This window comes from Arachis ipaensis, chromosome B01, assembly GCF_000816755.2.
Source record: "Arachis ipaensis cultivar K30076 chromosome B01, Araip1.1, whole genome shotgun sequence".
NCBI classification, from domain to species: Eukaryota; Viridiplantae; Streptophyta; class Magnoliopsida; order Fabales; family Fabaceae; genus Arachis; species Arachis ipaensis.
In genome coordinates, this window is record NC_029785.2 from 67,650,245 (window position 1) to 67,674,107 (window position 23,863).

The 23,863-nt window shown below is 36.5% G+C and overlaps 1 long non-coding RNA gene across 1 annotated transcript; it reads right to left on the reverse strand.

The window, feature by feature from the left end:
* On the reverse strand, positions 311-908 carry LOC107618312. Its single transcript, XR_002359970.1, has 2 exons — positions 785-908; positions 311-678 (listed from the first exon to the last, which is right to left on the reverse strand). It is a non-coding gene; the product is annotated as an uncharacterized LOC107618312 (long non-coding RNA).

Below are 23,863 nucleotides of genomic sequence, written 5' to 3' on the forward strand. Positions count from 1 at the left end.
TGCCATTATTTCCAAATAAAATGGCGCTTTTGGGTTAGTTGAAAGGGCATTTTAAAACCGCCATTTTTACCGGGTTAAAATGACAATTTTTCTTGGATAAAACAGCGTTTATAAACCGCCATTTTTACCCTGACAGTGGTGCTTTTATTGATTAATACGGCATTTGAAACTGCTGTTTTCACCAGATAAAAGTGACATTTTCTATCGGTTAAAAAGGAAGTTTTTACCGTCATTTTTATCGTGTTAAATAAATAATTTTTTTATTAAAATTTCAGAATAACAAAAAAATATCCATAAACAAAATATTATATAACTCATAAAAAAATCTTAAAAATATATTTTTTATTATGCTTTTCCTCATTTCCTAACACATATGAGGCCTACAAAATGTTGTTGTTTCTACTTTAAATTAAATAAAACAATGAGGCATACAAAGTCCATTTCTTTCTGCCTCAAGCTTCTCACATAATCAGATTTAAACAAAGTCTCGGATCGTCTGCAGATATCACATGATTTAGATTGCTCCTTAGAATATTCTGAGGTTGGCAAACTGAAATTAGAATATTTCTCTGATGACGTTCTTGTCATAGCTACTCTTGAAAGTGTCTCTTTGGCTCTTGGCATTGGCTGAGAATCAGCACCATTCCTCCCACTTAAAGCATCCAACTTCAACAAATTCTGTAAATAAGAACTAGTATATATGACCTCCTGTTGTCAATAAGAACAAGCACAAGTACTGCTTGCTTGATATATGGAAGTTGAGAAAAGCACAAGTATATATGACCTCTTGTTGCATAGATTCATCTAGAGAGTCTTTTCGGAAGGAAGAAACCCTAGAAGATGCCACAGCAGCAATTGCAGTAGCCAGAACAGCTTGTGCTTCCTTGTGATTTCTTTCTTACCTACCTAGCTTTTTTTCCTCCCTAAAATCACGCAGATATCAATTAATAATCAGAGTCCCATCTTCGCTGATGCGCTGCATCAATCTCCTGCAGCAACTTTTTTGCAACATTAGAGATTAAGTTATCTGCATATGCAAAACCAAGCAAATTAAACATATCATGAGTTAAAAACTTAAAATTTAAATAAATAAAGTTGTCAAGCCCAAAAGAAGGAAGGGTACCCAAACAAATGAATTTGAAAATTTAAAAGGTACCCATATTTCCTTCATCAGGCTTGGAAATACCAGTGCACATTAATTCCCCATTATGAATCTATAGCAACCTCTCGATGGATGGGTGAATGTAGCTAGAGCTAGCTTCCACCTTTCTGCATTGAAACCATGAAGAATCACTTTTTAAATGAGAAATCCAACTTACTAGAATCAAATATTTAAGACAAAAGATTACCTACTAACACACAATTAGAGAGAAAAAAGTACATGCAGAAAATAACAAAAATAGCCACTTCAAAAAGCTCACATGGAACCACAATCAAGCTGTTTCATAGGAGAATAGAGAGGATAGTAGCGATCAGAAAACATAGAATCATTCTGCGAATAGAGCTTGGACATTTCTTCTGAAAAACATTCAGATAAGTTGGTTTTGTGTGGTTTATCTTCATTCCCTGCATATCATAACCATACATTAAGACTAGCTATTATAGGAATGAAATAACTTGGCAAGTAACACTATTGCAGTTAAAATCAAAAGTTGCAATATATATAAACTCCTAAGTTGGTAACTTGACCCAGATCATACATATATAAACTCCTAAGTTGCAATTTGCTGTATTCAAATATGTTTTAATTCAACGAGCAACATCAAAAGGATGTATGTATGTGTGAACCAAAAAGCTAGTAATTTCTCTAATACAACACAATATGATACACTCATTAAGATATCCAGGACTGTTTGGGCAGGAATGATACAATCATTTACATGCCCAGTTCTAGTGACAAGCAGGAAAACAAACAGAGAGAACAGTTCTTTGTGTAACTTGACATTAGTACAATAAAGTATGACTTAAATGCCTTTTACCATAAAGACAAATTTGAACTGCTATAATCATTTTGTGAGCGAGCATGGGCTAAATGAAACACTGAAGAACTAGATACGTATGGAGCATTGACCATCGAACATCTTGGATCATAGCTATTAAGATTATCATTATCTGACACTTCAGTTTTAGATGTGAAACCATCACCGGATATATAACCATTGAATTTACCCCCAAGAACTCTGTGTAAAGGCCTCTAAGGGATAAAAAAGAGCAGCAACTATGGTATTTGCCAAATCTTTGATTTTGAGTATCCTTAGTATGCAACAAAGTAAGTAGAGAGAAGTGACAACACCACTTTGCATTTCCTAGATTAATGTACTACTAAACATTAATAAGAACCAGCTACATAATAAGAACAAAAATCTACCTAAGTGGATCCAGGTGAAATGAGAATGTCATAAAGTGAGGTTTCATACATTATCACCAACTATCCTCAAGGAAGGAAAAAGTAATGGAAATATCAGAACCACCAGAAAGCTGTCTGTTATTAGCGTCCCAATATCAGGTATTCAAGCGAAGACAATATCACTGAAGTAGTATAGGTTATCTTCAATGTCATCAACAGCTGCAATTATTGTAGAGGTTGAATCTGGTCCCAGTTTTCTGTCTTAGTATTTAGTAATGAAGTAACCACAATTGCTCTTTCAGGACACAAGAAAGTCTTAAGCTACAAGATGAAAGAGAGATAAATTTATGAAGCTTACGTCAAAGTATCAGAGACGAGTTTATTAAAATCCATGCTCTGCTTTCTAAAAAATGAAATCAAGTTTGAGAAGTAATCTACATGAGGTGCACTGGTTATATATATCTATTTACAGCATCGTCACCAACTGAAAATAAGCAGAATATGTCATAAGAAATCATAATTTTCATAAAAAAAAGAATTAAATTAAAACATAGCCAAATTAAAATAAAAATATTCATGTAAAATTTTATTCCAAACAATTTATTTAGGTGATTTATCCTTTAATATAAGAATTTTATAAACAAGAGCACAAGACTATTAACTAACTACTACATGGCGCATGGAGTATTATTTTACGAAAAATAGTTAAAATTAGTTAGCAAAAGCTTTTATGATTTTATTATTATGAAATATGGATAATTAAACCTTTGGAGTATTGATTGGTGAAAGAGTAAAGCGTCCTTTGGATTTTGTGACTCTGTGTTAAAGCATCTTCAGCTCTTCCTTATGCAATAAAGCTACCTGCTTGCAATTCATACGAACTTTTCAAGTGAATTTAAGAACGGTTAATTAAAGTATCCAAAATAATTCTCATATTTCATGAGAATATATATATAATAAAACTTTAGTTTGAATAATACTTGAATCTTTCTTCGGTATAGAGCATTGGCAATGGCAAATGAAACCTTGTTAAAGTTGCCACGAAGTAAAACTTGATTTGTCCCTTTGGGAATGCATAAAAGAATATATATTCTCACACATAAATTTTTCACATAATTTTTATCTTTTTACATAAATTTGTCCCATTGATCATAATTAAGCAAAATCTCACCGTGATAAACATTAAGGGTTACAGTTCATATTGCAGTGCAAACCATGCTCTCCTCATGAAATGCAAACCTTATGGCCTCAACATATAGTGGAAACAAGACAATATCATCCTAAATTCATAGAAAGATAAAGTGAAAATGCTTGGACATCTCAAATACATAAAGACATTTTTCTCCTCAGTCTTCCCCATCCAAAAGATAAATTCTTTCTTTAAAAAAGAAAAAAAATAATCAACTATTCTTAAAAGAAAACCTATTTGAATACAAATCCACTTAAGGTAGAAAAGCCAGTATCATTGTCAATCTTCTATAGTCAAAGCCTCAAAGGCATACAATTTCAGTGCCTCATAAATCTTATAAACACAATAGTTGCTAATTAAGTATGTGGAAGACAATATTACACAATTCTAAGAGATTTCAAATCATCACTAGAAGACAAATATTCTGAGAGCATAAATCTTATATCACAAGTCTTCACAAGATGAGAAATTGTGTTCTTGTTCAGCTTTTCACTTATTGCTCTACAAAAAACTAACACACAAATAGCCATGGATCTGATTAGCAATACCAATGGGAAAGATGTAAAATAGGTTTTACACAGTGCAACCATCAACAACACTCGTCCATAAGATTAATTAGAGTGAGAGCTCAAAACAAACCTTAAAAAGGATAACAGCCACTCAGTAATCTTGAAATTAAAGGTGGTTGGGCTCCCTTTTCCAAAGCAAAAGTAGAGTTCGGAATCTATGAAGCTGAGGAAACCTGTTCATGAAGCATGATAAGTTCAAACGGAGAGTTTATCAAAGCCTCTATAGCACCAGCTGTCATTCCAGCTAAAAGAGCATTAGAAGCAGAGGCATAATTATCTTCCACCCATCTGTCAAAAATGTAATTGAGCACCAAAATCATTCTCCAATAAAAACGTGTCACAATAATGACAATATAACTATATAATTCACAAATATCAAACTCCAAAAGGTACTATTAAATTTTGAAAACCCAAATCAATTTCTTTGAGGTCAATTAATCAAGGGGCCTCTCAAAATAACATAATGCTACGCATACAAAATTTCAATCTTTAATGATTGATATGAAGAGGGACATATAGTCATTTGGAACAAAGCAATACTAGTTTCTTATGTGAGTATTTCCTAAAAAGATGAATTATGAAATGCTATTTACCATACAATTGATTTGCAGAAAAAATATAGGAATTACCCTTATAATATATGTATCACCTATATTCCTTTTCCGTGAGACTTTTCTGAAAATAATGATAATATATCATCCAAAACAGCACGCAAGACATACAACAGCTTCAAGCTCTAGCTTACTAGCTTCAATATTTGCCTCATCCAATATCTCGTTTATAAGTTACACTAAAGCTTTTCCCCTGCGCCATTCTCACATACTCCACTTAGTATTTACAAGCTAAAACACCAACACACTACCAAAACCTTATAGCACACTGAAAAAATAAGAAAATCAAAATACACAGTTTCATTTTTCTCCAATAATAACAAATTAAAAAAATCTTAAAAACCAGTACCAAATGAATAACAACGAAAATCACAAGGAATTTATATCCACGTATTCACACACTCTCATTTTTCAATCGAATTGGCAAAAAATCTAGCAAAGCATAGAAATAATTTGTACTTTTGAACCCTATAATGTGAAAAAGTAGCAAGCTGACCTGCTGATCCAGAACAAAAGGGAGACACTGAAGATTTGGTAGAGAGGACACAGAGGACGACAAGGAGGAAGCCGGAGGAGATCGTCGCTGGAGGAGACGTTGGAGGAGGGAGATCGTCGCTGGAGCAAACATTGCAGGAGGAGATCATCGCTGGAGCAGACGTCACAGGAGGAGATTGTCGCTGGAGCGGACATTGCCGGAGGAGATTGCAGTCGGAGGAGATCGTCGCTGGAGAAGATCGCCGTCGAAGGAGAAGCAGGAGGAGATCGCGTAGTGTTTCAACTTTTTACTCGAACACAGTGATACATGGTATCGTTTTTGAAATGAGGGTTTGGTCGATTTGTGCAATTTAAATATAGCTAATGACAATGGTGGTTCAAACCCACTAGAATTACTAAAAATCGCCACAAAATACAAATTAATTAAGGCAACAACAAAGAATGCCGCAATATCTAAATATTATGGCGGCTCTTTAAAACCGCCGTAATATAAATGCCATTTTAAACTCTTTTTTTTTGTAGTGCAAGTTTATCGTTATTATCATCTTCCTCATCCTCCGTCTCTATCTCGGGCTTTCTTCGTATTTTTTTTCACAAGCCCTTATTTTTTCTTTAACTTACTAACACCAAACATAGAGATTTGTCAAAATTCTAAGTATAAATATTTTAAGTTATATGAGAATACATGTGTGAGTAGAGGATGTGCATTGGAAGATAATGAGCAAAATATTGGAAAAAGGACTGTTAATCATAGTGTGATCGTGCAAAGAGAAGAAAACAAGAAAAATCATGCACGCAAAAATTTGAAGAACCAATTTTTGATAACTTTAAAAATCAAGAACAAAAATAAGAATTAAAATCTTTTTAGAGGGAAGATACATTACCCAGGCATTGAACCTGGGTGCCACTCAAATATGTGGCCCCGGGGGACCTCTATTATTTCGGCAGTGGGCTCCTAAACATAGAGCTGGGTTCCACCCTCAATGCCTTATCGAAGGAGCCTGGCTCCCTCTTTGGGGGCTGGGAGTCACACTCCCTTTTTTTTAGAAATTTTGAAAAACAACGTAAACCAAAATGAGGAAAATGCAAAGAACAAGGAAAAAGAAGAATGCAATTATGGAATGCTTAAACGAAAAAGAAAAAGAAAAAGACACTGACCGTGGTTAGGTTGCCTCCCAACAAGTGCTCTTTTAACGTCACTAGTTTGACGATTGATACTTCTTAAGATAGGAGTTAGGTTGATTTTTGTTGATCTATCTCTTCTCCAAGATATGGCTTTAATCTCTATCTATTGACTACGAACCTCTTTCCAGTATTTTCCTCCATTACTTCAATATCTCCATAAGGTGACATTTTACTTACTGTAAATGGTTCAGACCACCTTGTTTTCAATTTTCTGGGAAATAGCTTCAATCGTGAGTTAAATAACAGGACCTTCTAGCCCAGTTCAAAGTCTTTTAAGAGGATCTTATTGTCATGCCACCTCTTTGTTCTTTCTTTGTTTAGCTGAGCATTATCATAAGCTCGATTTTGGAATTCATCAAGCTCGTTGAGTTGAAGGAGTCTGTTCTCACCTACTGTTTTGGCATTAAAGTTCAAGAAATTGATTGCTCAAAGTGCTCTATGCTCTAACTGAATTGGCAAATGACATGCTTTGCCATAGACCAGTTTGTATGGTGACATTTGAATTGGAGTTTTGAAAGCTATTTGGTAAGCCCATAGGGCATCTGATGTGGGTGGAAATTGGCGAGTTAAGAATGATTATAAAATATGCATTGCAAGTATAGTTCTCAACCAACCAGAAATCCGCTTATCAATTTAGAAGGGTGTCACAGAAATTAAAATTAAAATACTGGGAGTATAAATCCCAGGTCGTCTCCCAACGAGTTGCAGAAAAGTGTGATATTTTATTAATCAGATGTTTTCAAAAAGGTTTGAGTTGAATGGCAGAAAATTAAATTAGAGAATTTATATAAATTTAAATAAAAGCCTTGACTGGGAGTTGATTAGCTGGAAGCCCTATTCTTGTTAGAGTACTCTCAAGATTAATTGACAATTGAGGGTTATTATGTTTAGTTGTCCCTCACTAAGTAAGGGAAAGTTAAACAAGTTGGAATGATGTTTCTATCCACAAGTTCCAATCCGCTCTTGGGAGGATTGGTGTTAGTGACTAGAGAGCAATCCAACAATAAACCCAATTACAATCTTTCTCTTGAGCATCCCAACTCAAGGGTTCCCTTCAATCAACTTCCCATCAAGTTAGGGAACTACTCGCTCATTGTAAATGTAAAATTCATAACATAAGAGAGGGAATTAAAGAAAGACATGATAAATAATGATCAAAAGATTAATTAAAAATAAAAGTAATTCTTGTATTAATAAATGATAAATAATCCAATAGTAAAATTATGTAAATTAAGGAACATGGAAGAGTAAGAGACAAGTAAAGAGAACGAACTAGAATGTCGAAGTCTTGATGAGGCAATAACTCTTCTCAATATCCCAATGCAAAAACAATGAAAATAACAAATCCTAAAAACTATGAATGTGTAGAGAGAAAACCTAGAGGAGGAGTAAAACTAGATCTGAAAAACTAAAACTATGTGGAATGAATGTTGTTTTTGGTTTCTGCATGTCTCTGGCTCTAGTCTGCTTTTCTGGGCCAAAAACTGGGTCAAAATAAGGCCCAAAATCGCCCCCAGCAATTCTGCAGATTATGCAGATCGCGCATGTCATGCGGACGCGTCATTCAGGCGGACGCGTCATTCGGCGTTTCGCTTTGCCACGCGGGCGCGTCGTCCACGCCTCCGCGTCACTTGGGAAGTTTCCAATTCGTGCGGCCGCGTCATCCATTCGGCCGCGTCATTGCGATTTCCTCTCTTCCGCACGGTCACGTCATCCATGCAGCCACGTCGCTTCTCGCTGGTCATCTCCTCAATTTCTTGTGTTCCTTCTATTTTTTGCAAGCTTCCTTTCCAATCTCTAACTCATTCATGCCCTATAAAGCCTGAAACACTTAACACACAGATCACGGCATCGAATGGAATAAAGGAGAAATAAAATACATAATTAAAAGTCTCTAGGAAGCAAGTTTTCAATCATGCAATAACTTTAGGAAGGAATTATAAATGCATGCTTATTTAATGAATAAGTGGGTAAAGGTCATGATAAAACCACATAATTAAACACAATATAAACCATAAAATAGTGGTTTATCAACCTCCCCACACTTAAACATTAGCATGTCCTCATGCATAGTTGAAGGAGATAAAATGAATGAGTAAGAACATGTAAAACCCATGCAATGCAATGCAGCCTATATATACGAATGCAACTATATGATTCTTGTCCACTTGATTAAAAGTAAGTAAGCTCTTTAAAACAATTACAAATCAAATTCCACTAACTCAATTCTTATACAGAAAGAACAGATAAAAATGTAAGAAGATAGCTCATGAAAGCATGGAACATAGAAATTCAAGCATGGAACCCTCACTGATGATGTATGTACACTCTAGTCTTTCTAGTATATAGGGTCATCACTCTATCCTTCACTAATCATGCTTTCTAGTTTTTGTTCTTCTCCTAACCAATCAGCAACATTTAATACACCAATGCAAACATCATGAGGTCTTTTCAAGGTTGTAATGGGGCCAAGGTGAGGGTAAGGATATATATATGGCTAAGTAAGCTTATAAATTGAATCTTTAATTAACCCAAGCTTTAACATAACCTATATATATTCTATATAACTTTTAAAATTCATACCTAGCTACCCAGAAATTTCCTTTCACATTCCATACTCGTGTTTCAACCTTTTATTTTAATTTTATCATACATGAATTGACCCTTGAATTCTTAATTTAACATTGGGGTAATTTTGTCCCCTTATGTATTTTTTTGAATTATTTTTTTTAACATAAACATAAACATAAACATAGCTTATCAATGCACATAGATTTTTTTATTCTTACAGTTTCTCATGAGTAGGTATCCAAATTCCCAGTATATTATCATGACACATTCCCTTATTATCTTTTGCTTCCATAATTTCCCATACTTAAATAACACACACAATTCTATCTTAAGCTAACCAAAGATTCAATTTGGGATATATAATTATTTTTCCGCTTAAGGCTAGTAATGTGGTAGAATATAGAACCAATGGGATTTAAAGGCTCAAAGTGGCTAACAAAGGTAATTGAAAAGGTAGGCTTAATTTGGATAAGTAAGCTAAACAAATAATGGCCTCAATCATATGAAAACATATAAATATAACAAACATTGGACATATAGGATGAAACAAAATATAGATTACAATCATAGAGAAGTAAACACACAAGAATAAAATAATTATGGTTAAATAATGTAACCATTCATAAAGGCTCAAATCTCACAGGTTGTGTGTTCTTTAGCTCAAAAATTATGTTCCAAATACAACTTCAAGTAAATTTAACATAAAAGTTTTAATTAAAATTAGTGAAATTTTGTTCCAAAGATAGGGTCTTAGAAGAAACTTATTGTCTCTTCAATCAAGCAGAACATGCATGCAACTAATCTATTACTATGCAATTTATCCTATTCTACAAAAGAAAAATCTAACTAAATATCCTAATTTATTGGTGCTAGGGAAGAGAAATTACCTCCGGAAGTCAGGTACTGACCGACCTCCCCACACTTAAGGCTTTGCACCGTCCTCAGTGTCATCTGTCAGGAACAAAGGTGGGTTGGTAGCAGTATCTCCATCGTCGGGGCCATCGTGGCTCCCTGTGCTGGTAAAGGAAGTGGAGTCCGGGGTGTTTGAGTCCTTGAATTTTCCCATAATCAGCTCCTTGAGGTATGTGAATCGGCGCTTGTTACGGCGCTCTCTCATGTTAGCTTTCTGTTCCTGCCGATCCAACCTTTCAAGTATCTGCTGGAGCAGTTAGTCAGTAGTGGGTGCTTGTGGTGTTGAAGAAGGAATATCTTCAACTGGTTCAGGAGGTTGGCTGATAGTGGCTGCTGGAAGTCCAAGGTACTTCCCGTTAGGGACATACTGATCATCCCGGGGAAGCATGGCTTTGGTGTCCCCAGCTCTGTAGGAGACTCCGGCGGCTGAGACAAGATCTGAGACCAGGGCGGGGAAAGGTAAGTTGCTCGCAATTTGTACGTGTCCCATGGCATTCCAGATATGTCTTGGTAGATTTAGAGGTTGGTCTGTAAGGATGTACCATAGTAGAACGGCCATGTCCGCAGTGAAGGAGGACTTGTGAGTGCTCAGAAAGACGTAATGGGACATAATCTGTGCCCATACGCGAGCCTCCAAGGTAAGTGCTGAAGCCGAAATTCCCTTAGGGTGGGTACGATGGTATCTGTAGATCCATCGGCTGCCAGGTAGTGCGATAACTCTGAGAACGGCGTCCCAGTCAAATTGGTACATCTGGCGCTTGAGTGCGGCTTCTTGAAAGGCGTCCAATCCTTATGGAACAGGGGGAAGACCTAGAGCTTTTTGAATGGCTTCTTCAGTAATGGGGACTTGCTTCTGATGGACATAGACAGACTGCAGGGTTGGCAGGTGGAAGTTGGAGTAGAACTCGACTACCCAAGAAAGATTGACCTGCCTTGGCTGTCTCTGTAGGAAATCCCATTGTCTTCGTGTAATCTACGGCTCAACAAATGTAGCAATATGGTTTGGGAGGAGAAGAAGGTATTCGATGTTGTAACTCCTTTCTGCCAGGATGGGGAACATCTGCTCACAGTAGCGATTGGGGAATCGCGCAGTCTCCTTTGCTGGGAAGGCTCTTTCTTTATCATCAACTTTTATAATCCTCTTAATTTTCTTTGTTGAGGGCTTAACTGTAGTTGAAGAGGGTCCTACCACTAATGCTCTCTTTGTACCTCTTCTTGCTGGTTGTTTGGGGGTAGCTTTCTCCTTTCCTTTCTTGGTGGCCATCCTGAAAAAAGGAAAGAGAAAGTAAATTAAATTTACAGGGGTAGAGCAAGGAAGAGGGTGGTGTAAGTGATAATCAATGCACAATAAAGAAGAATGACGTTAACTAATGGTTATGGAAAAAGTCATCAATGAAAATATAGCAAGTGCATATGGGGACAAATAAATGCAAGGGGTTTATTGGCATGCAGGCAAAGGCATGAGTAGCATAGATCAAGCATTTAGTGTCCAATTAAAATATGTTATCACTCGTAACTAACCATCATGTTTGTATTGACAATTAAATTCAATGAATAAAATAGTAAAGGGAATTTGTGAAAACCAAGCATTGAATATTAGAGTAGAAAAATGTAAAGAAGTTCATAATGTCATATGGGCTTTTTCACAAACACATAGCATGCATGTAGAAGAAGCTCTTGAAAATAAGAATTTGAACATGCAAGTAATCCCTTAAAAAGCAATATATAATTGTCAAACAAATTTACAACAATCCACAAGCATATATATAATGAAAAACAATGACTCAAATAAATTTATAACACCAAGTAAAAAGGAAAAAGAAAGGAAGAAAAAGAAGATATGAGTAATGAAAGTAAAAAGAAAAGAAAAGAAGATAACATATAAAAATAAGAAGAATAATAGAAAAGTAAGGAGGAAAGGAGAAAAAAAAAGAAAAACCTTGTTAATGGGGGGGAGAGAGAGTAAAAAGTGAGAAAGAAAGAAGAAGGGAGGAAGGGAGGGAGAAGAAATAAGGAGGGAAAAGAGAAAATAGGATTTGGGGAGAAAAAGATATGATAATTGGCAAATTAGGAAAACTGTGCGGCGCAAGCGACGCGGTCGCATGGGGCACGCGATCGCGCGACTTGCGCTTAAACTGAATGACGCGGTCGCGTGACCCGTTTTATGCCATTGGCGTGAAGGCAGCCGCGCACTCGCACAACTCTCTGTTCAAAATCATTAAATGCCAAATTTTGGATGACGCGATCGCATGGGGCATGCGATCGCGTGAGTGGTCAATTATTGGGGTACGACGCGGACGCGTGGGGCACGCGATCGCGTGAGAGGGACTGCGCGATAAGGTCAGGTGACGCGGACGCGTGGGTCACGCGATCGTGTGACCTGATTTGTGCGATTGGCCATTTTGAAAGAACTGAAGATTGATGGTTTAGAAGTTATAGTAAACTCTCGTTGCAAGTATAGTTACTAAACCAAGCAATCAACCTTTCTTACAAACGTTTTGGTTGTCACAAGTAACAAACCCTTTAAAATTGATAACCGAGTATTTAAACCTCAGGTCGTCTTCTCAAGGAATTGCAGGGAAGTATGTTCTTATTATTGGTTATGAGTTTGTAAATTGGGGGTTTTGAAAGTAAGGAAGCAGTATGTTGAATGATAAGAAGAATAAAATAAATAACTATAAAATAGACTCTTGGCAAGGTATGAAAACTAGAAGTCCTATCCTGGCTATCCTTATCAATTGTAATGAGAATTGGATTTTTCTCCCACTTTGTTAACCTCTAACTATGAAGGTAAGTTAAGTGGATGAATTAATTCTGATTCCTCAAGTCCTAGTCTTTCCTTGGGAAAAGTTAGAGTTATTGGAACCTGAATTAATTCTTGAAGAATTCCAATTTTCAATCAACAATGAGTTTGATAACTCAAGTGTCTCCAATGACTCAACCAAAGCCAAAAGGGAAAAATCTAAATTATTTATATAAATAAAAGAAAGCAATCATAATTCTGAAATACCTCAAATTACATTAAATAAAGAAATCAATTCTAACATGGAGTTCATAAATTAAATTAGAAAAATAAATAAAAGGAACATTGAACCTGTGATCGCAAAAGTTGAAATAATCATAAAGTGAAAAGAATCCTAATTCTAAATCCTAAGACAGAGGAGAGAACCTCTCTCTCTAAAAACTACATCTAATCCTAAAATTGTGTATTGTGAGCTTCCTGTTATGGCGGCTTATGTTTAAATTCATCCAGAAATCTCCACAAATGTTTGGAATGCCAATGGCCTCCGGGGTCCCAAACTAGCCATGTAAAGCCTTTGAGCAGCTTCAAACAGATTCTTAGGCTCCTGGGGTGTTGAATGTCAGAACAGATTCCAGGATCCCAAACCTTGCTTTCGCACCTGTCTTCTTGTTGATCATCATGATTCCATCCGGGTGGCAAGCAATCTGAATTCTTACTAAAGTGGCCAACCAACTTCCTAGACCCATTCAGTTGAGCTTTACACCAACCTTTGCATTTAAACTTTGAGTATGCAACCATATTGAACCTTGCTTGACAACTCCAACCACTAACCATCTTCCTCTTACTCTTAATGCCACAAAGAGCTCTAAGTTGACCATCCGTCTCCAGTAGCCCATATTCAAGCAGAATTAGAAAGCTAAGGGATATGAATTTTACCCACTTGAATGTTGTGAAGGATGATGGCAACTTAGGGGGAGGGGTCTCCAATAACTTCGGCAAGGTGATTTCAAGCTCCACTCCCTTGTGCTCTTTGACAACTTCCACCTCTTTGCAAACTTCTTTAATTTCAACCTCTTCTTCTTGGTAGCTTTCTTCCAATTCAATCTCTTCTTCATTACTTACCAAGGGCATGGGAGGTTGTGCTTCTTCGTCTTTAATCTCCATTTCTTGACCAACCTCTTCCAAGTCTTCAACTATGATATGCCTTGGAGGTTGTACACCCTCCTCAACATCAAATGCAACTGTCTTGGAAGGAGGTTCTATGTCTTGACTTTCCCATGGAGGTTCAGCATCTCATAAGTCTGCAACCACTTCTTCTTCTTCGATAATTACAGCTTCCTCCACTTGTTCCAGTACAAAGTAATGCTCCGTACTGTCCACTGGAGTTTCTAATATCTCCTTCATGCTACGTTCTTCATTAGATTACCCACATGAAGCCATGGGGTTCCTTGAGTGTCCGAATGTCGGGAAGGTAGTCTATTTATTGCTTGATTTAATTGGTGAAATGTGGCATGAAGTTTTGCACATGTTTCCGTGAGACGATCCGTTGATTCTTGTTTCGCTTGGGTATCATAGTTAGGACCATAAGGCTCTTGGATTGATGGATATGGATATGGTGCATATGGAGGTGGTGATTCTTGGGAGTAATTGGGTTGGAATTGGGGTGGTTCTATGTATGGTTCATATGGCTCATAAGGTGGTTGGTATGGTGGATAAGGGTTAGGGTCATATGGTGGTGTTTGGTGGAAAGGGGATTGTGAGTATGGTGGTCCAAAGTCATGTTGAGGAGAGGGTTTATAGGCATATGGTGGTGGTTGTTGATAGTCCATTGGAGGTGGTTGTTGCCATGAGGGTTGATCAAATCCTTGTGGCTCCTCCCATCTTTGATTGTTCCTACCTTGATGCATGTTCTCCTTGTAATTTCCTCTTCCTACAATATAATTGTAACCAGACTCATAGCCAAAGGGGTGAGAGTTCATAGTAGTAAAAAAAATTAAAAATAAAAACAAATAAACAAGCAAAGGAAAATAAAATAAAATAAAATAAATAAGAGAAAAGATTTGAAATTTGAAAATTGAATTTTGAAATTTGAAAATTGAATTTTGAAATAAGATAAGATTTTTGAAAAAGATATGATTTTTTTGAAAAAAATTGAATTTTGAAATTTAAAACTAAGATAAGATAAGATAAAAAAATTTAAAATTAAAAATCTGAATTTTTTTTTCAAAAATAAATCAATTTAAAAGCAAATATTTACAATAACCAATAATAAGGCACACGTTTGCAATTCCCTGACAACGGCGCCAAAAATTGATGTGGGCGGAAATTGGCGAGTTAAGAATGATTATAAAATATGCGTTGCAAGTATAGTTCTCAACCAACCAGAAATCCGCTTATCAATTTAGAAGGGTGTCACAGAAATTAAAATTAAAATACTGGGAATATGAATCCCTGGTCGTCTCCCAACGAGTTGCAGAAAAGTGTGCTATTTTATTAATCAGATGTTTTTAAAAATGTTTGAGTTGAATGGAAGAAAATTAAATTAGAGAATTTATATAAATTTAAAAAAAAGCCTTGACTGGGAGTTGATTAGCTGGAAGCCCTATTCTTGTTGGAGTACTCTCAAGATTAATTGACAATTGAGGGTTATTATGTTTAGTTGTCCCTCACAAAGTAAGGGAAACTTAAACAAGTTGGAATGCTGTTTCTATCCACAAGTTCCAATCCGCTCTTGGGAGGATTGGTGTTAGTGACTAGAGAGCAATCCAACAATAAACCCAATTACAATCTTTCTCTTGAGCATCCCAACTCAAGGGTTCCCTTCAATCAACTCCCCATCAAGTTAGGGAACTACTCGCTCATTGTAAATGTAAAATTCATAATATAAGAGAGGGAATTAAAGAAAGACATGATAAATAATGATCAAAAGATTAATTAAAAATAAAAGTAATTCTTGTATTAATAAATGCTAAAATAATCCAATAGTAAAATTAAGTAAATTAAGGAACATGGAAGAGTAAGAGACAAGTAAAGAGAACAAACTAGAATGTCGAAGTCTTGATGAGGCAATAACTCTTCTCAATATCCCAATGCAAAAACAATGAAAATAACAAATCCTAAAAACTATGAATGTATAGAGAAAAAACCTAGAGGAGGAGTAAAACTAGATCTGAAAAACTAAAACTATGCGGAATGAATATTGTTTTTGGTTTCTGCATGTTCTCTAGCTCTAGTATGCTTTTCTGGGCCGAAAACTGGGTCAAAATAAGGCCCAAAATCGCCCCCAGAGATTCTGCAGATCGCGCATGTCACACGGACGCATCATTTAGGCGGACGCGTCATTCGGCATTTCGCTTTGCCACGCGGGCGCGTTGTCCACGCCTCCGCGTCACTTGTGCAGTTTCCAATTCGCGCGGCCGCGTCATTGCGATTTCCTCTCTTCCGCGCGGTCATGTCATCCATGCGGCCGCGTCGCTTCTCGCTAGTCATCTCCTCAATTTCTTGTGTTCCTTCCATTTTTTGCAAGCTTCCTTTCCAATCTCTAACTCATTCATGCCCTATAAAGCCTGAAACACTTAACACATAGATCACGGCATCGAATGGAATAAAGGAGAAATAAAATACATAATTAAATGTCTCTAGGAAGCAAGTTTTCAATCATGCAATAACTTTAGGAAGGAATTATAAATGCATGCTTATTTAATGAATAAGTGGGTAAAGGTCATGATAAAACCACATAATTAAACACAATATAAACCATAAAATAGTGGTTTATCAGCATCTCCAATTTTTTTGGACTAGCCTATCCGGAAGCATTAACCATCTTTTCCAAGATTCCTTTTAGTTCCTGATTGTAGACCTCTACTTGTCTGCTGGTTTATAGATGATATGGAGTTATCACTTTGTGTCTCACCCTATATTTTTTAAGAAGGGCTTTAAGTTGTTTGTTACATAAGTAGATTCCTCCATCACTAATTAGTGTTTTTAGAACCCCAAATCTGTTGAAGATTGTCTTCTTTAAAAAGTTAATCACAACCTTAGCATTATTAGTGAGTGAGGGTATGGCTTCCACCCACTTAAATACATAGTCAATGACCACTAGTATATAGATGTTTGAGTTTAAAGAGGGGAAAGGTCCCATGAAATCAACTCCCTACACATTGATAGCGAGAATTATCGTCGGTCTAGATTTTCTCTTATGGAAAAGAAGAACTTCGTTGTAAGCATAGCTCCAAACCAACAAACAATTCTCACATCAAATTTAATTTGGTTTTGTCACAAGTAAAAACCCCAATGAAAATTAACCGAAATATTTAAACTCCGGGTCATCTCACAAGGAGTTGCAACGAAGTGGTCAATTATTGGCTATGAAGGTGCGAAGGGGGTTTGGTTTATAAAGGTGCAACGAAATAAATGACAAGAAAAGTAAATCAAGTAAGCAACTAAAGAAGGCAAGTAATAAAGAGAGACATTCATGGCAAGAATTGAGATCATAGGCTTTCCATCCTAGTCACTAGTAACAATAATTAACAAGATTTTATCTTATTTCGTCATCTCTAACATTGGAAGAAGGTATAAGTTATCTTCCATGAGAGAAAGTCAAACAAGACTAGTTAATCTCAATCCAAAAATCCTAATCAACTCACTAATTAAATTAGCCAGAGATTATAGTCAATGGAAATATTATTAACTAACAACTCTCGATCACCAACATAGGTTGGGCTTTCATGACTCAAGATTGCCTAATTACTCTTTCCAAGCAAAGAATGCTCAAACTCTACTCTAAAGCCCAACCAAGCATTTTGTCAAACACTTGGTGGGTATAAATGGAAGGCATAATAAATTGCAAGGAAGAATAAAATCTAACAACTACCCATTTGCAAGAAAAGTAAATCAATAACTCCATTCATCAATAAAAGAACATCAAACATCAAATTTTATTACATGTAAATCAAATCCAATATGAGCATTCATGAACATAAAAGAGACATAAAAGTAAAATTAACAAGAGAACTAAGAGAATTAGAGTGTAGAAACAAGAGATTGTAAAGGAAATAAGATGAAATCAAGTAATTAAATCTAGATCTAAGAGAAATTAACATAATCCTAACCTAATTCTAGAGAGAAGAGGGAGCTTCTCTCTCTAGAAAACTAACTAAAGGCTCATGTTGACTAACTAGGTGCTCCCCCTTTGCTCCAGCTTGAATTCTGCATGCAATAGCCTAAAAAACAAGTTGGATTTGGGCCTGGACAGCTCAGAAATTACCCCCAGTATTTTGCCTTTAAGTGAGTCACGTGCGAGCATCGACGCGTACGCGTGGGTAACGCGTGCACGTCGCTTGGCAAAATTCCTATCCACGCGTACGCGTCGCCATACAACTTCACTTTCCACAAGTGCGCGTCTGCTGTGCGTGCGCGTGGGTTGATGTACTTCAAATCCTTGTTTTCTCATGCATTCTCCACTTTGCATGCTTTTCTCTTCATTTCTTCCATCCAATCCTTGCCTTATGAACCTGAAATCACTCAACAAACACATCAAGGCATCGAATGGAATTAAAGTGAATTAAAATCACCAATTTAAGGGCCTAAAAAGCATATTTTTACACTTAAGCACAATTTAAGGGATAATTACAAAACCATGCTATTTCATTGAATAAATGTGGGAAAAGGTGATAAAATCCCCTAAAATAAGCACAAGATAAACCACAAAATTGGGGTTTATCACACATCAAAAAACTCCACTTCAAGTACGAAATTTTGTGGCATCTCACGTCTCTGAGATAGATTTCCAAATCTTTGTCATCTATCGTATTTTTCAACAAAGGATTGGGTGCCCTTGAGAAGAGTGGGCCAATAGAGGCCACTTTAAAGTACTTTAGCTACTATCCTCTCTCCACTAAAGTGGCTGCCATTGTCTGAACCGTGGTAGTGCCATAGTACATCTTGGATCTCTTCTTCGAAAATGCACCTCCGTATGATGTTGTCAGAACATCTCTCGAATAGATATGGGTCATCCCATATGAAGTAGCGGGAGTCATGAATTAGCTTCCTTCTTTTATTCCAATTAAATTCCTTAGGGATGATTCTCCCAGCTTTATAGTTAGTTATGTTAGCAAACCATCGCATAACTCTAATGGCTAAGAGTTGTTCATCTGAGAATTCTTCTTTGCAAGGTATTTGTGGTGCTTGAGCTTCTTCATAATGAATCCTAGATAGGAGGTCTGCCACAGGATTTTTTAGGCCCTTCCTATCCCGGATTTCAACATCAAATTCTTAAAGCAATAGCACCCATCTTATAAATCTTGGCTTAGCATCTTGTTTAGACAAAAGATACTTAAGAGTAGAATGATCAGTGTAGACTATTACTTTTGAACCAATTAAATAAGATCTAAATTTATCAAAAGCAAATACTACGGCTATGAATTCTTTCTCAGTTGTTGTGTAATTTTTTTGTGCATCGTGTAAAACACGACTTGCACAATAAATTATATATAACCACTTGTCTTTTATTTGCCCCAAGACTGAGCCTATGGCATAGTCACTAGCATTGCACATTAATTAGAATGGTGCAGACTAATCAGGTAGGGCAATGATGCGTGAGCATCTTATACCCTTTTTCTAGTTGTCTTTATATGGTTTTTATATGAGTTTTTCTTGTACTTTTATGGTTTTAGGTAAAATTCGGAGCAATTTGGAGAAGCCTGGAGCAAGAAAGGAAAATGCTAGCAGCACCCTCCCTGGGCGCTGAATGCCTACATGGCGTTTGGCGCCAACAGGGGGCACAGGCCAGCAACGTTAGACCTCTCTCCTTGGCGTTCAATGCCCAGTCTTGAAGTTGAACGCCAGAGGGTAGCCCATTTCACACCTCTTTGGGCCACCAAATGGATTTAGCACTTATTAGTTTTATTTTATTTTCTTTTTGTAATTTTTATTTACAATTAACATCTTTTAGGACTAGCATTTATTATTTAGGTTAGTATTTAAAGGAAAAGATCAACTAGGTTAGGATATTCTTCCTTCCTGTACTTTTCAGAATCCTATTTTTCTCTGCAAGTTATGAGCAACTAAACCTCCTGGTTAAGGTTAAGAGCACTATTTATTTCTATAGACTAGAACTATTATTCTTCTATTTTAATTAATGTTTGATTCAATTCTAAGGTGTTATTTTCGTTCTTAATCTTATGGACTAGGTGGAACTAGAGTATGACCCTTTCTGCATAAGCTCTTGTGATTCTCGAGAGAGTTATCTCGCTTGAGTTTCAGCTTGAAAACACTCCTCCTAAATTGATAATTACATGAACTAATTGGGATATATGACATATAATCCTGTTAGCTTTGGGTAATTAGAGTTTTTGTGGCGCTAAACTAGTTTTCTGAGCTTAACCCTCTAATCGGAATTGAGTGACCACGAGAGTGGCGTTTGATAAGGATTAAAGGAGATTAAATCGCTAAGAGATTAGGGTTTAATCACTTATGGTTTGCCATAGAATGAATAACTCATTGTTAAAATAGTTTGTAAGAGATTTTAATCCGAAAAGATAAACATTTCCAAAAACTTAACTATTTTCTCACCATTGTTTACACCAAACCTTTTATTGCTTTTCTTATTTATTTGCTTATTATTGATTATGCGTTTTACACCTACAAATAACCTTTACTGTTTGCCTGACTAAGTCAAACAGGATAACCACTGCTTGCTCAATCCGACAATCCTCGTGGGATCGACCCTCACTCACCTGAGGTATTACTTGGATGATCCAGTGCACCTGTCGGTTAAGTTGTGCGAGTTCTAATTTTATGCACCAGGGAATTATTGGTGCAAGGTAGCACTGAAAGAGCAAAACTCTCGCGCGATCTAGAATTTTCTAAAAATAAATTCCCGTTGTGAGTATAGCTTCTAGACCGACAAGAATTCCTTCCTTACAAAAGTTTTATTTGTCACTTAAGCAAACCCAATAAAATTGTTAACTGGGTATTTAAACCTCGGGTCGTCTTCTCAAGGAATTGCAGGGAGGTATGACTTATTATTAGCTATGGAAAAGGTAGAATTTTTGGGGTTTTAAAATAAAGAACAAGTAATTTAAATGGCAGAGAAAATAAATTAATAATTAATAAAACTCTTGGCAAGGTATGAAAATTCGGAAGTCCTATCCTAGTTATCCTTATCGATGGTGATGAGAATTGAGTTTTAATCCCACTTAGTTAACCTTTACTAGAACAAAGGAAAGTCAAGTGGACTAATTAGTCTAATCCTCAAGTCCTAGTCAACTCCTAAGGAAAGACTAGAGTTAGTGAAATTCAATTCAATTAGCAAAAATAATAATTATCAACCACGATGAGTTTGATAACTCAAGAGTTTCCAGTTAATTAATTAAAGCCAAGAATATAAAAAGCTAAATGTCTCATAAATCTGAAATACCTCAAATTATATTAAATAGAAAATCAATCCAAACATAAAGAGTTCACAAACTAAATTGAGAAAATAAGTAAAAGGAACATTGAACCTGGAACTCAGAAGAAATTGTAAGTTGAAATAATAAAGAATTCTAAATTCTTTAAAAGGAATCTTAATCCTAAATCCTAAGAGAGAGGAGATAATCTCTCTCTCTAAAAACTACATCTAAATCCTAAAAATTTTGTATTATGAGCTAATGATTATGAATGAATAGATTCCCCTACTTTATAGCCTCTAATCTGTGTTTTTTGGGCCGAAAACTGGGTTGAAAACAGCCTAGAAATCGCTGGAAAAGAAATATGCCACGCTGATTTTCGTCACTGCGACGCGTCCGCGTGGAGCACGCTTTTGCGTCACCTAGCATCTGGGCAACTATGGCATATTATCTATCAAATGTAAGCCATGGACGTTAGCTTTCTAACGCAACTGGAACCGCGTCGTTTGGACCTCTGTAGCTCAAGTTATGACCGTTTTAGTGCGAGAGGGTCAGGCTGACAGCTTTGCAGTTCCTTCAACTTCTTGTATTCCTTCCACTTTTGCATGCTTCCTTTCCATCCTCCAAGCCATTCCTGCCTTGTAAATCCTGAAATCACTTAACGCACATATCAAGGTATCGAATGGTAATAAGAGAGGGTCAAACATATCAAAATTAAGACTAAAGAAGCATGTTTTTAATCATAGCACAAAATCAGGAAGGAAAACGTAAACTCATGCAAATGATATGAATAAGTGTATGAAAGATTGATAAAATCCACTCAATTGAGAACAAGATAAACCATAAAATAGTGGTTTATCAAGCACAAAACCCCACACCTTTGTACCATTGTACCAGCAAGTGCACTGGGTTGTCCAAGTAATACCTGAGCGAGTCAGGGTCGATCCCACAGAGATTGTAGTTTGAAGCAAGCTATGGTTATCTTGCAGGTCTTAGTCAGGCAAAATCAGAAGGTTGTTGATTGTGAAAGGAATACTGAATTGTAATAAAGCTAAAGGATAGGAATAGGAATAGAGTTGAGAGTTGGAGTTGCTTTGTCTTTCTGAAATAACTTTAGTACTACTGCTCTCCTTGATTGTGAGTGATTTCTTCAATGGCAGGCTGTCTGTGATTGACACTAGTTTGAGCAGCTGCCAATACTCCTCTGGATCTGAACCCTAGGTTTAGTGCGGATCCATCTCTACTTGAGGATGAAGCGCGTACAGTCCATTCTCCTTCATGATCCTACTCAAAATGCCACAGACAAGGTCGAATCTCTCAGAGAATGCTGTATCTTTGGGTTCTAGCTTCTACCAAAGAGATCCTAATCTCCCCGGAAATTGGCTAAACTGATGTCTCGAGAAGTCCCCAACAAAGTCATGGATTAGCTGTCTGAGAGATGTATATTCAAGATGTTGGTCGTCCTTGTCCGGTGAAAGAAGCATTTTGACCCAAGTCGACGCGGGTGTTTGTTAAGCACGTTCGTCTTAATGTGATGAATAGAGCGAATTGGTTAGATAATCTTATTCACCATGAGGAAGTACGAATATACATCTTAGAATTAATCAAACACGGATCGAAGAGAAACAGTAGTACTTTTATTAATTCATAGGACTCAGCAAGGCTTCTTCCCTCAACCTAGGAGGTTTAGAAACTCATACTAATGTAAAAACAAAATGATAAATGTGTATAATGGTGAAAAATGTCGAAGGAAGTCTTTGATGTTATGTAAAATACACTTTAAATACTAAATATATGACTAGTAAGGGTAAAACAGTCTATTTAGTGCTAAAATTCACTTCTAGGGCCCACTTGGTGAGTGTTTGGGCTGAGCTTTGATGAGATCCACGTGCTATGAGGTCTCTGGGCATGGAACGCCAGCTAGGGCGTCCCTTTTGGGCGTTTGTACACTGGTCTCTGCTCTTTTGGGCGCTGGACGCCTGGAAGAGGGCAAGAAGCTGGCGTTGGACACCAGTTTTGGACCATCTAATCCGAAGCAAAGTATAAACTATTATATATTGTTTGAATTTAACACTAAAACCTATAAAAACTTAATAAAAACTAAATAAAAACTACTAAAAACTATATGAAAATGATGTCAAAAAGTGTATAAAATATCCACTCATGACAACACCAAACTTAAACTGTTGCTTGTCCCCAAGCAACTGAAATCACAGTAGGATAAAAAGAAAATTAAGATACAATAAATTTCTCTGTTTCAAATAAAGCTTAGTTACAATCAGATGAGCGGGACTTAGTAGCTTTTTGCTTCTGAATAGTTTTAGCATCTCACTATCTATTGAAACTCAGAGATGTTGGCATCCTTAGGAACTTAGAGTCCAGATGATATTATCAACTCTCTTAGTTAAGCTTATTTTGATTCTTGAACACAGCTTTCAGAGTCTTGGCCATGACTCTAAGCACCTTGTTCTCCAGTATTACAACTGGATACAATAATGCCACAAACACTTTAACTGGGTGAACCTTTTCAGATTGTGACTCAGCTTTGCTAGAGTTCCCAGATAGAGGTGTCCAAAGTTCTTAAGCACACTCTTTTTGTTTTGGACCACGACTTTAACCGCTCAGTCTCAAGCTTTTCACTTGACACCTTCACGCCACAAGCACATGGTTAGGGACAGCTTGATTTAGTCGCTTAGGCTAGGATTTTATTCCTCTGAGCCCTCCTATCCATTAATGCTCAAAGCCTTTAGTCCTTTTACCCTTGCCTTTTGTTTTAAAGGGTTACTGGCTTTTTCAATCTGCCCTCCTTTTCCTGCATTTTTGGGCAGTAATGGATTTTTCTGCTTTTTAT